Raw genomic sequence first — 12,697 nt, 5'->3', positions numbered from 1 at the left:
ACCCGTAGGCCCAGTCTACATAGTCAGGGAAACTGGGGATCTGATTCTGTGAGGTGCTGAGTATCTTTGTTTCCCATGAGCTGAGCAGCACTCTGCAGATGTTCAGTCCTTGGTAAGATCAGGCTCCATGTTAATGCTTCTCTAGCTATTCAGGTTTAAGTACAGTTTCCCTGGCTGGTGCAGACAAGACCGACCTGTGCTGCGGACTGGTTTAAACTGCTGGGGCAGTGCACGCAGCAGGATCCAGCAGCCTGCACTGGGCCTGGCTACAGGGAGCTGGAAAAAAAGTAATAAGTGTTGGACAAATAAGTTGTTGCAACTGCCTTCCCCTCTGGTCATGGCCTCAGGCTATGGGCTTGCATTGTATGCGGGTGGGCACCTCGGAACTCTGCTGGATGTGCCACTCACACCCAAGGCCAGGGCCATCCTCAGGATTTATGGGCCCCTATGTATTATTATTAAACTTGTGCCCCTATGCCCGACGGCAGCCGGGGCTCTCAGCCTGGGGGAAGGGACAAGGCAGCGAAGGATACCGAGCAGCCCAGCCTGCCTCACGGCAGCAGAGTCACAGTTCCCCGTAGAGACCCCCGTACCCTCTCCCTCATGGAGAATGTGCGGTGCTGGCGCATTCGGCTCTGTGAATATGGCCCCTGCCTAAGGAGACTGCAGCGTGCACTGGGTGTGCAGGAGCCAACCCACTCTTACCTGCTGTCATGGGCGGTGGGTGAAGCTGCCACTTGGGGAAGCGAGCTCCCCAGCTCACCTCTGCTGCCTGTGGCCCCGCGCATACTCCACCCCTGCTCTGCCCCAGGCACTGCCCCACTCTACCCAGGCCCCACCCTCTCCCCACGGTCTCCCTCTTCTCTTCTCTCCCCCTCCCTGATCACCCGCTTCCAGCCAAATCCTTGAACTCAACTGAAGCAAATGACATTTGAAAAAAAATTCTTCTGCAATTTCTTTCTAAAGAAAATGGAGCATGTTTTCCACTGCGTGCCAGAAGCTGAAGACTGGCCTTGCAGAAGATACCTAATTAAAAGCACTACACTTGGGAATAAAATATGTCAGTAATGGGTTTTTTGATGTACCCTGAAGTTTGTCAGAGATTTATTTGCATAGACTTTGTAATAAGGGCAAGTCAGCTGTCCTGCTGAATACAACATTAAATATTATGGAATACATGATGCAGCTCTTCTCTGTTTTACATTTTCTAATCAGTATTTCTAGAACTGATTTTATATTTTATATGTACTCTTAAGTCTTCATAAAGTAGTCATTCCAGATTACTACATATTTAACTCACTGAAACAAATACATTATTTTAAATTAATCAGTCACAGAGGTTTAGTGTGTTCATAACAATGTTCACTGCTTTTAGAAAAAGGGAGCACTAATTTACTGTGTAATCTCCATAACAACAGACATGTTTATGAAATTTCACCAACTTTAGAAAATTTGTTTTCAAAGATTTTAGGCATAACAAAGGATTTTATCTCTTACTAAGGTGCTGATTTTGCTAGTGGGTTCTCTTAAAACTAGTTCATCAGATAGAAGTAAAGAAAGGGAAACTTGTTTGTCCAGCTATCTGGCAGGAAAGGGGTGTTGTCTCTTTAAGGGCTCTCTTCAACAGGGGACGTGAAGGGAGAAAGGGGTGGACAGGAAGGACAGGGAGACTTTGGAAGCAAGCTTTTTCTACTATAGTAATTACAATTAAAATGTGTATCTTAGATCGGGGGGGGGGGGGTCTTTTGAAGGATTTATTTAAAAAAGCTATGTCTGAAGATCCAAGCATTTAAGGCTAAAGATGAATACTCAGATTGTGCATCTACAAATCTCTGCAAGGATTTTTTAGAGATGTGATTTTAAAATCTTCAGCAACACACTAATGACATATTTTTAAAGCAAATTTTAAACTACGGTCCTGTAGACTGACCTGTTCTGAGTAAATATGACAGTGATGCACAACTGGTTTTGTCAGTAAATTCAGAAACTGACAGTATATACCTGGGAATTGGCAAATGCCTGTTAAATGGCTTCATTACCACTCGAATGGCTCTTTAACAGTTTCAGTGTTGTGCTAATAGGTCTGGCAGGCTGGAGGCTTTTTCACGTTTAAGTTACTAGATCCTCTCCGGAGGAAGACTCACCAGGCTGCAGCAGCTGGCTGTGGGAGCCTGCAGAACTGGGATAAGAAGAGCCGGGAGAGTGGACACCAAGACCCAGGGGCTGCCCCAAATTTTCAGGTGCCCTACGCAGCCATGTATGCTGCATATGCCAAAGGATGGCCCTGCCCAGGGCAGTGTCACAGAAGCAGCTACCTCCACGCCTACAGGTGGTGAGCCTTCCTAGGAGCCCCTGTCCAGAGTCAGAGCCTCCATCGCAGCCCTGGCTGCGGGGGCCCTGGACTCAGCTGGTGTGACTGTCCCCAACCCCGGCCGTCGGGCTCTGGACCAGCTGCTGCCCCCGTCCTTGTCCCAGCCCTGGCTATGGGGCTCTGAACTGGGCCAGTGCCCCGGTCCCCGTCCCAGCCCTGGCCGTGGGGCTCTGAACTGGGCCAGTGCCCCTGTCCCTCTCCCAGCCCTGGCTGCACGGCTCTGAACTGGGCCAGTGACCCAGTCCCTGTCCCAGCCCTGGCCATGGGGCTCTGAACTGGGCAAGTGCCCAGTCCCTGTCCCAGCCCTGGCCGTGGCGCTCTGAACTGGGCTAGTGTCACTGTTGCAGCCCTGGTCATGGGGCTCTGGACCAGCTGCTTCCCCAGTCCCTCTCCCAGTCCTGGCCGTGGGGCTCTGAACTGGGCCAGTGCCCCTGTCCCTGTCCCAGTCCTGGCTGCATGGCTCTGAACTGGACCAGTGCCCTCATCCCTACCCCTGGGGTCTCTGGACCCAGCTGGTGCCCCATCCCCAGCACTAGCCGAAAGGCTCTGAACCCAGCTAATGCCCCTGGCCCCAGCCCTGGCTACGGGGCTCTGAACCCAGCCGGTGCTCCTGACCCAAGCCCGGGCCACAGGGCTCTGAACCCAGCCGGTGCTCCTGACCCGAGCCCGGGCCTCGGGGCTCTGAACCCAGCCGGTGCTCCTGACCCAAGCCCGGACCACGGGGCTCTGAACCCACCTAATGCCCTTGGCCCCAGCCCTGGCCGCAGGGCTCTGAATCCAGTATGCCCCTAGCCCCGGCCCTGGCCGCGGAGCTCTGAACCCCGCCCTGCCCCTGGCCCCAGCCCTGGCCGCGGGTCTCTGAACCTGGCCGTGCCCCTGGCCGCGGGGCTCTGAACCCGGCCGTGCCCCTGGCCCCAGCCCTGGCCCCGGGGCTCTAAACCCGTCCGTGCCCCTGGCCCCAGCCCTGGCCCCGGGGCTCTGAACCCGGCCGGTGACCCTGGCCCCAGCCCTGGCCGCGGGGCTCTGAACCCGGCTGGTTACCCTGGCCCCAGCCCTGGCCGCGGGGCTCTGAACCCGGCCGTGACCCTGGTCCCAGCCCTGGCCGTGGGACTCTGAACCCGGCCGGTGCCCCTGGCCGCAGGGCTCTGAACCCGGCCGGTGACCCTGACCCCAGCCCTGGCCGCGGGGCTCTGAACCCGGCCGGTGACCCTGGGCCCAGCCCTGGCCGCGGGGCTCTGAACCCGGCCGTGACCCTGGTCCCAGCCCTGGCCGTGGGACTCTGAACCCGGCCGGTGAGCCTGACCCCAGCCCTGGCCGCAGGGCTCTGAACCCGGCCGTGCCCCTGGCCCCAGCCCTGGCCGCGGGGCTCTGAACCCTGCCCTGCCCATGGCCCAAGCCCTGGCCGCGGGGCTCTGAACCCAGCCGTGAACCTGGCCCCAGCCCTGGCCGCGAGGCTCTGAACTCGGCCGGTGACCCTGGCCCCAGCCCTGGCCGCGGGGCTCTGAACCCGGCCGTGACCCTGGTCCCAGCCCTGGCCGTGGGACACTGAACCCGGCCGGTGCCCCTGGCCGCAGGGCTCTGAACCCGGCCGGTGACCCTGACCCCAGCCCTGGCCGCGGGGCTCTGAACCCAGCTAATGCCTCTAGCCCGAGCCCTGGCTGCGGGGCTCTGAACCCGGCCATGCCCCTGGCCCCGGGGCTCTGAACCCGGCCGGTGACCCTGGCCCCAGGGCTCTGAACCCGGCCGTGACCCTGGTCCCAGCCCTGGCCGCGGGGCTCTGAACCCGGCCGGTGACCCAGCCCCAGCCCTGGCCGCGGGGCTCTGAACCCGGCCCGGCCCCTGACCCCAGCCCTGGCCGCGGGGCTCTGAACCCGGCCCGGCCCCTGACCCCAGCCCTGGCCGCGGGGCTCTGAACCCGGCCCGGCCCCTGGCCCCAGCCCCGGGGCTCCGAACCCGGCCGGTGACCCTGGCCCCAGCCCCGGCCGCGAGGCTCCGAACCTGGCCGTGACCCTGGCTCCAGCCCCGGCCGCGAGGCTCCGAACCCGGCCGGTGACCCTGGCCCAAGCCCCGGCCGCGAGGCTCCGAACCCGGCCGGTGACCCTGGCCCCAGCCCCGGCCGCGGGGCTCCGAACCCGGTCGTGCCCCTGGCCCCAGCCCTGGCCGAGGGGCTCCGAACCCGGCCGTGCCCCTGGCCCCAGCCCTGGCCGCGGGGCTCTGAACCGGCCGTGCCCGTGACCCCAGCCCTGGCCGCGGGGCTCTGAACCGGCCGTGCCCCTGACCCCAGCCCTGGCCGCGGGGCTCCGAACCCGGCGGTGACCCTGGCCCCAGCCCCGGAGCTCTGAACCCGGCCGTGCCCCTGGCCCCAGCCCTGACCGCGGGGCTCTGAACCCGGCCCGGCCCCTGGCCCCAGCCCTGGCCGCGGGGCTCTGAACCCGGCCGGTGACCCTGGCCCCAGCCCTGGCCCTGGGGCTCTGAACTCGGCCGTGATCCTGGCCCCAGCCCTGGCCGCGGGGCTCTGAACCCGGCTAATGCCTCTAGCCCCAGCCCCGGCCGCGGGGCTCCGAACCCGGCCGTGCCCCTGGCCCCAGCCCCGGCCGCGGGGCTCCGAACCCGGCCGTGCCCCTGGCCCCAGCCCTGGCTGCGGGGCTCCGAACCCGGCCCGGCCCCTGGCCCCAGCCCTGGCCGCGGGGCTCCGAACCCGGCCGTGCCCCTGGCCCCAGCCCTGGCCGCGGGGCTCTGAACCTGGCCGCGGGGCTCTGAACCCGGCCCTGCCCCTGACCCCAGCCCTGGCTGCATGGCTCTGAACTGGGGCAGTGACCCAGTCCCTGTCCCAGCCCTGGCCATGGGGCTCTGAACTGGGCCAGTGCCCAGTCCCTGTCCCAGCCCTGGCCGTGGCGCTCTGAACTGGGCTAGTGTCACTGTTGCAGCCCTGGTCATGGGGCTCTGGACCAGCTGCTTCCCCAGTCCCTCTCCCAGTCCTGGCCGTGGGGCTCTGAACTGGGCCAGTGCCCCTGTCCCTGTCCCAGTCCTGGCTGCATGGCTCTGAACTGGACCAGTGCCCCCGTCCCTACCCCTGGGGTCTCTGGACCCAGCTGGTGCCCCATCCCCAGCACTAGCCGCAAGGCTCTGAACCCAGCTAATGCCCCTGGCCCCAGCCCTGGCTACGGGGCTCTGAACCCAGCCGGTGCTCCTGACCCGAGCCCGGGCCACAGGGCTCTGAACCCAGCCGGTGCTCCTGACCCGAGCCCGGGCCTCGGGGCTCTGAACCCAGCCGGTGCTCCTGACCCAAGCCCGGGCCACAGGGCTCTGAACCCAGCCGGTGCTCCTGACCCGAGCCCGGGCCTCGGGGCTCTGAACCCAGCCGGTGCTCCTGACCCAAGCCCGGACCACGGGGCTCTGAACCCACCTAATGCCCTTGGCCCCAGCCCTGGCCGCAGGGCTCTGAATCCAGTATGCCCCTAGCCCCGGCCCTGGCTGCGGGGCTCTGAACCCGGCCATTGTCCTTGGCCCCAGCCCTGGCCGCAGAGCTCTGAACCCCGCCCTGCCCCTGGCCCCAGCCCTGGCCGCGGGGCTCTGAACCTGGCCGTGCCCCTGGCCCCAGCCCTGGCCCCGGGGCTCTGAACCCGGCCGGTGACCCTGGCCCCAGCCCTGGCCGTGGGACACTGAACCCGGCCGGTGCCCCTGGCCCCAGCCCTGGCCGCGGGGCTCTGAACCCGGCCGTGCCCCTCGCCCCAGCCCTGGCCCCGGGGCTCTGAACCCGGCCGGTGACCCTGGCCCCAGCCCTGGCCGCGGGGCTCTGAACCCGGCCGGTGATCCTGGCCCCAGCCCTGGCCGCGGGGCTCTGAACCCGGCCGTGACCCTGGTCCCAGCCCTGGCCATGGGACTCTGAACCCGGCCGGTGCCCCTGGCCGCAGGGCTCTGAACCCGGCCGGTGACCCTGACCCCAGCCCTGGCCGCGGGGCTCTGAACCCAGCTAATGCCTCTAGCCCCAGCCCTGGCCGCGGGGCTCTGAACCCGGCCGTGCCCCTGGCCCCAGCCCTGGCCGCGGGGCTCTAAACCCGGCCGTGCCCCTGACCCCAGCCCTGGCCGCGGGGCTCTAAACCCAGCTAATGCCTCTAGCCCCAGCCCTGGCCGCGGGGCTCCGAACCCGGCCGTGCCCCTGGCCCCAGCCCTGGCCCCGGGGCTCTGAACCCGGCCGTGCCCCTGGCCCAAGCCCTGGCCGCGGGGCTCTGAACCCGGCCGTGACCCTGGCCCCAGCCCTGGCCGCGGGGCTCTGAACCGGCCGTGCCCCTGACCCCAGCCCTGGCCGCGGGGCTCTGAACCCGGCCGTGCTCCTGACCCGAGCCCGGGTCTCGGGGCTCTGAACCCAGCCGGTGCTCCTGACCCAAGCCCGGACCACGGGGCTCTGAACCCACCTAATGCCCTTGGCCCCAGCCCTGGCCGCAGGGCTCTGAATCCAGCATGCCCCAGCCCCAGCCCTGGCTGCGGGGCTCTGAATCCGGCCGTTGTCCTTGGCCCCAGCCCTGGCCGCGGAGCTCTGAACCCCGCCCTGCCCCTGGCCCCAGCCCTGGCCGCGGGGCTCTGAACCGGCCGTGCCCCTGACCCCAGCCCTGGCCGCGGGGCTCTGAACCCGGCCGTGCCCCTGGCCCCAGCCCTGGCCGCGGGGCTCTGAACCCGGCCGTGCCCCTGGCCCCAGCCCTGGCCCCGGGGATCTGAACCCGGCCCTGCCCCTGGCCCCAGCCCTGGCCGCGAGGCTCTGAACCCGGTCAGTGACCCTGGCCCCAGCCCTGGCCGCGGGGCTCTGAACCCGGCCGTGACCCTGGTCCCAGCCCTGGCCGTGGGACTCTGAACCCGGCCGGTGACCCTGACCCCAGCCCTGGCCGCGGGGCTCTGAACCCAGCTAATGCCTCTAGCCCCAGCCCTGGCCGCGGGGCTCTGAACCCGGCCGTGCCCCTGGCCCCAGCCCTGGCCCCGGGGCTCTGAACCCGGCCGTGCCCCTGGCCCCAGCCCTGGCCCCGGGGCTCTGAACCCGGCCGTGCCCCTGGCCCCAGGGCTCTGAACCCGGCCGTGCCCCTGGCCCCAGCCCTGGCCCCGGGGATCTGAACCCGGCCGTGCCTCTGGCCCAAGCCCTGGCCGCGGGGCTCTGAACCCGGCCGTGACCCTGGCCCCAGCCCTGGCCCCGGGGCTCTGAACCCGGCCGTGCTCCTGACCCGAGCCCGGGTCTCGGGGCTCTGAACCCAGCCGGTGCTCCTGACCCAAGCCCTGGCCGCGGGGCTCTGAACCCGGCTGTGACCCTGACCCCAGCCCTGGCCGCGGGGCTCTGAACCCAGCTAATGCCTCTAGCCCCAGCCCTGGCCGCGGGGCTCTGAACCCGGCCGTGCCCCTGGCCCCAGCCCTGGCCCCGGGGCTCTGAACCCGGCCGTGCCCCTGGCCCCAGCCCTGGCCGCGGGGCTCTGAACCCGGCCTTGACCCTGGCCCCAGCCCTGGCCGCAAGGCTCTGAGCCCAGCTAATGCCCCTGGCCCCAGCCCTGGCTACGGGGCTCTGAACCCAGCCGGTGCTCCTGACCCAAGCCCGGGCCTCGGGGCTCTGAACCCACCTAATGCCCTTGGCCCCAGCCCTGGCCCCGGGGCTCTGAACCCGGCCGTGCCCCTGGCCCCAGCCCCGGCCGCGGGGGCGCTGCACGCTGGTTGCTAGCAGCACGGGACGCTGCAGCGTGCGCGTGCCCGGAGTCCGGCTGCCCTCGCGCCACACGCCTACAGCGGCGCGCGCCCCCCGTTTGTGGCTCGGAACGCGGCGCGAGCCCCGGCGGTTGCCCTGGCGACCGGGCCAAACAGCGGCGCCAAGCGGAGCGCGCGGCGGTCGCGGTCGGGGCACGCGCCAGGGCACCCGGCGCTGAGCATGGCAGGGCGGCAGCCAGGTGCGTGCGCGGCTCTGCGCCGGGCGGTTCCGGGACCTGCAGCCTCCCTGCTGTGGAGCCGCCGCGCTGCTGCTCCGTGTGCAGCTGTTCGGAGAGCGGCCGGGTCTGGCCGTGCCCAGCCGGACCTCCCCCACCCCACCCCGCCACGTCCGGGGCTGAGCCTGATGAGCTGCAGGGCAGGGCTTCGCAGGCATGGGCGGCTGCAAGCAGCCTGCCTGCCCTGCTTGGGGGCCGCCCCTGTTTGCGGTGCTCCCTTTACACACCATGAATGATTAGCAGGGCTGTCAAGCCATTAAAAAAATTAAATTAATTGCAATTAATCAGGCTGTTCACTGTATATTTATTTTTGTTTACAAGTGTTTGCAATGTGTGAAGACAAAAGAAATAGCATTTTTCAGTTCACCTAATACAGTAATGCACTCTCATGAAATTATGTACAAAAATACTGCATTAAAAAAAAACTGTCAAATTTTAGAGCTTGCAAGTCCACTAAGCCCTACTTCTTGTTCAGCCAATCACTCAGACAAACAAGTTTGTTTACATTTGCAGGAGATAACATTGCCCACTTCCTGTTTACAGTGTCACCTGAAAGTGAGAACAGGCATTGTCATGGCACTGTTGTAGTTAGATATTTACATGCCAGATGTGCATGCTTCAGCCACCATTCCAGGGGACATGTCCATGCTGATGACAGGTTTTAGTCAAAAACCATCCAAAGCAGAGTGGACCGATGCATGTTCATTTTCATTATCTGAGTTAGATGCCACCAGCAGAAGTTTGATTTTCTTTTTTGGTGGTTCAGATTCTGTAGTTTCCACATCAGAGTGTTGCTCTTTTAAGACTTCTGAAAGCATGCTCCACACCTCATCCCTCTCAGATTTTGGAAGGCACTTCAGATTCTTAAACCTTGGGTCAAGTACTGTAGCTATCTTTACAAATCTCACATTGGTATCTTCTTTGCATTTGTGAAATCTGCAGTGAAAGTGTTCTTAAAACAAACAACAACATGTGCTGGGTCATCATCTGAGACTGCGGTAACATGAAATATATGGCAGAATGCGGCTAAAACAGAGCAGGAGATGTACAATTCTCCCCCAAGGAGTTCAGTCATAAATTTAATTAATGCATTATATTTTAGCAAGCATCATCAACATGGAACATGTCCCCTGGAATGGTGGCCGAAGCATGAAGGGACATACGAATGTTTAGCATATCTGTTATGCTGATATGTTTAGCTTATATCACATAAATACCTTGCAATGCTAGCTACAAAAGTGCCATGCAAATGCCTGTTCTCAGCTTCTGGTGACATTGTAAATAAGAAGAGGGCAGCATTATCTCCTGTAAATGTAAACAACCTTGTTTGTCTTAGTAATTAGCTGAACAAGAAGTAGGACTGAGTGGACTTGTAACCTCTGAAGTTTTACATTGTTTTGTTTTTGAGTGCAGTTATGTAATAAAAAAAATCTATAGAATATCAAGGTTGGAAGGGACCTCAGGAGGTCATCTAGTCTAACCCCCTGCTCAAAGCAGGACCAATCCTCAACTAAATCATCCCAGCCAGGGCTTTGACAAGCCTGACCTTAAAAACCTCTAAGAAAGGAACTTCTACCAACCTCCCTAGGTAACCCATTCCAGTACTTCACCACCGTCCTAGTGAAAAAGTTTTTCCTAATATCCAACCTAAACCTCCCCCACTGCAACTTGAGACCATTACTCCTTGTTCTGTCGTCTGCTACCAATGAGAACAGTCTAGATCCATCTTCTTTGGAACCCCCTTTCAGGTAGTTGAAAGCAGCTATCAAATCCCCCCTCATTCTTCTCTTCTGCAGACTAAACAATCCCAGTTCCCTCAGCCTCTCCTCATGAGTCATGTGCTCCAGCCCCCTAATCATTTTTGTTCCGCTCCGCTGGACTCTTTCCAATTTTTCCACATCCTTCTTGTGTGAGGCCCAAAACTGGACACCAATGTCTAATAGAGGGGAATGATCATGTCCCTCGATCTGCTGGCAATGGTCCTACTTATACAGCCCAAAATGCCATTAGCCTTCTTGGCAACAAGGGCACATTGTTGACTCATATCCAGTTTCTCGTCAACTGTAACCCTTAGGTCCTTTTCTGCAGAACTGCTGCCTAGTCACTCGGTCCCTAGTCTATAGCAGCGAATGGGATTCTTCCATCCTCAGTGCAGGACTCTGCACTTGTCCTTGTTCAACCTCATCAGATTTTTTTTGGCCCAGTCCTCTAATTTGTCTAGGTCCCTCTGTATCCTATCCCTACCCTCCAGCGTATCTACTACTCCTCCCAGTTTAGTGTCATCTGCAAACTTGCTTAGGGTGCAATCCACGCCATCCTCCAGATCATTAATCTACATTTATAAATTGCATTTTCAGGACAAAGCGATTGCACTACAGTACTTTATGAGGTGACTTGAAAAATACTATTTCTTCTATCATTTTTACAGTGCAAATATTTGTCATCAAAATATACATTTTGATTTCAGTTACAACACAGAATACAAGATATATATGAAAATGTAGAAAAATATCGAAAATATTTAATAAATTTCAATTGGTAGTCCCTTGTTTTACAGTGCAATTAAAACTGTGTTTAGTCACAATTAATTTTTTTAATTGTGATTAATTTTTTTGAGTTAATCATGTGAGTTAACTGCGATTAATCGACAGTCCTATTAATAAGATCATCCAGCTACTTTCAAGACAGCATCTCACATGGCGGAGAGTTGTTCTTGACTATTGCTGTTAAGGTGTGTACGATTCTTTCCATGGAGGCTCAGCTTACCATGTCTGTGCTCCAGTCTTTGGTCCCCTTTTGGATTTCCATGTTTGTAGTGCTAGTCTTTCAGCAATTATTAATGCTCTGCTTAGCCAAAGTTTTTCACTTTATTCAGCTCCCAATTAATATCCAGTGGGTTTTTAATTACCTGTTTAGCTTGTAACAAATTTTATTTCATCAGAAAAAATTAACTCTGCCATTCACTTCTTCCTAAAACCTACTGGTGTAGGAGCCTTCCCAAAGCCTATGGGTTAAGTTAGCACCTACTGAATCACGGCACCAACCTTTGTCTGACTTAGTGGCTCCTGTTTCGATAAGTTGGAGAGGGATCCAATGCATCCTCCATATGATTTTCTGCTGGATTAATCTTAAATGGAGGTCTAAGGAGCAGTTTGGAGCACTGGCTAAAATTCGTTTCAGTTGGTTTCAATCCTAGTTTCTCCTCCCATTTCTTTTTGGGGGAATTCATGTTTATTTCAAATTTTCTGGCTCAGTCTTCATATAGTGTTGACATAGATTTTGGCAGTCTGGATAATATTTGGAGAAATGAAAGCAGTTCAGGTGAGTCAGGGTAGCTCAGGCATGGAGCCAAACAGATAGGAAAGGGCATGTCTAACTTGGGACTATTGCCACTCCTAATTAGTTCTAGATTGGACCTCAATTTTAATATTGTAAAAGGGAGGAAAATGTCATGTTAACTAAATTGGCTGATGGTCAAAATTCCTTTCCTAAACCAATTTGGCCAAATGATGGGGTTGCCTACTTGTTACAAGGTGCACTCGCCACTGGTGGAGCTTTCTCCTGGCTGACCTGGGGATTTACTTGGCTAGGTTTTGTTCCCTCCTCCAGCAGTGTCTGTACCAGTCCTGTCTCACCCTGCAGCCCCCTCGCTCCAGGAGCCTCTTCTTCGTGACTAGTCCCTCTGGCCAGGTCACTATGTGGTTTCCCCTTCTGAGGGTTACCCAAAGTCCTTCTATGCAAACAGTGTCAGGCAGTCTTCTCTGGCCAGGCACAGATGGTACCACTTCCTCAGTGGCCAGTAGGGGAACCTGAGCCTACCTACTACTCCAGGGATCCTACACCTGTGGCCTGCTTTCCCACAGCCCTTGTTGCTCCTTCCCTGGACTCACGCCTACAAATCCTAGTTCCCCTCCTTGGTCTAGGTGTACCAGCCCCAAACCCTCCTCTCTCTTACTATGGAGTGACCACAGCCTTTCCTTTTCTGCTGCCAATTTTCTGCTTTTATAGCCCCAACCCCACTCAGACTTCCTCATTCAATCAGGGGATTATTTGGCCACCTGATTCCTCTCTACCCTCCCTCTCGGGTTAATTGGACCCCTTCTTAGTCTTCATTGACCCTTTGAGGCAAGTGTGGAGTGAACACCTATCACTGCTATACAGAATTTCGAGTCACCCCCACGGAGAGGCCTTGCTATGTAGAAGGGGATGATTTTTAAAGTTAGTGAACGCAGTACTTCAAATATTTCTGGCTGCCACAATAGTTGATAATCACGCTTTAGGGATCGGTAGTAATCTGAGTGCAGTGCATTGGAAAGGGATAAAGGAGCAACCAATTCTGCTTCCAGCAGGAGCCAATCTGGGGCTCCATAGC

This window comes from Gopherus flavomarginatus, chromosome 3 (genome assembly GCF_025201925.1).
Source record: "Gopherus flavomarginatus isolate rGopFla2 chromosome 3, rGopFla2.mat.asm, whole genome shotgun sequence".
NCBI classification, from domain to species: domain Eukaryota; kingdom Metazoa; phylum Chordata; order Testudines; family Testudinidae; genus Gopherus; species Gopherus flavomarginatus.
Note: the sequence above shows the minus strand (reverse complement) of the source record.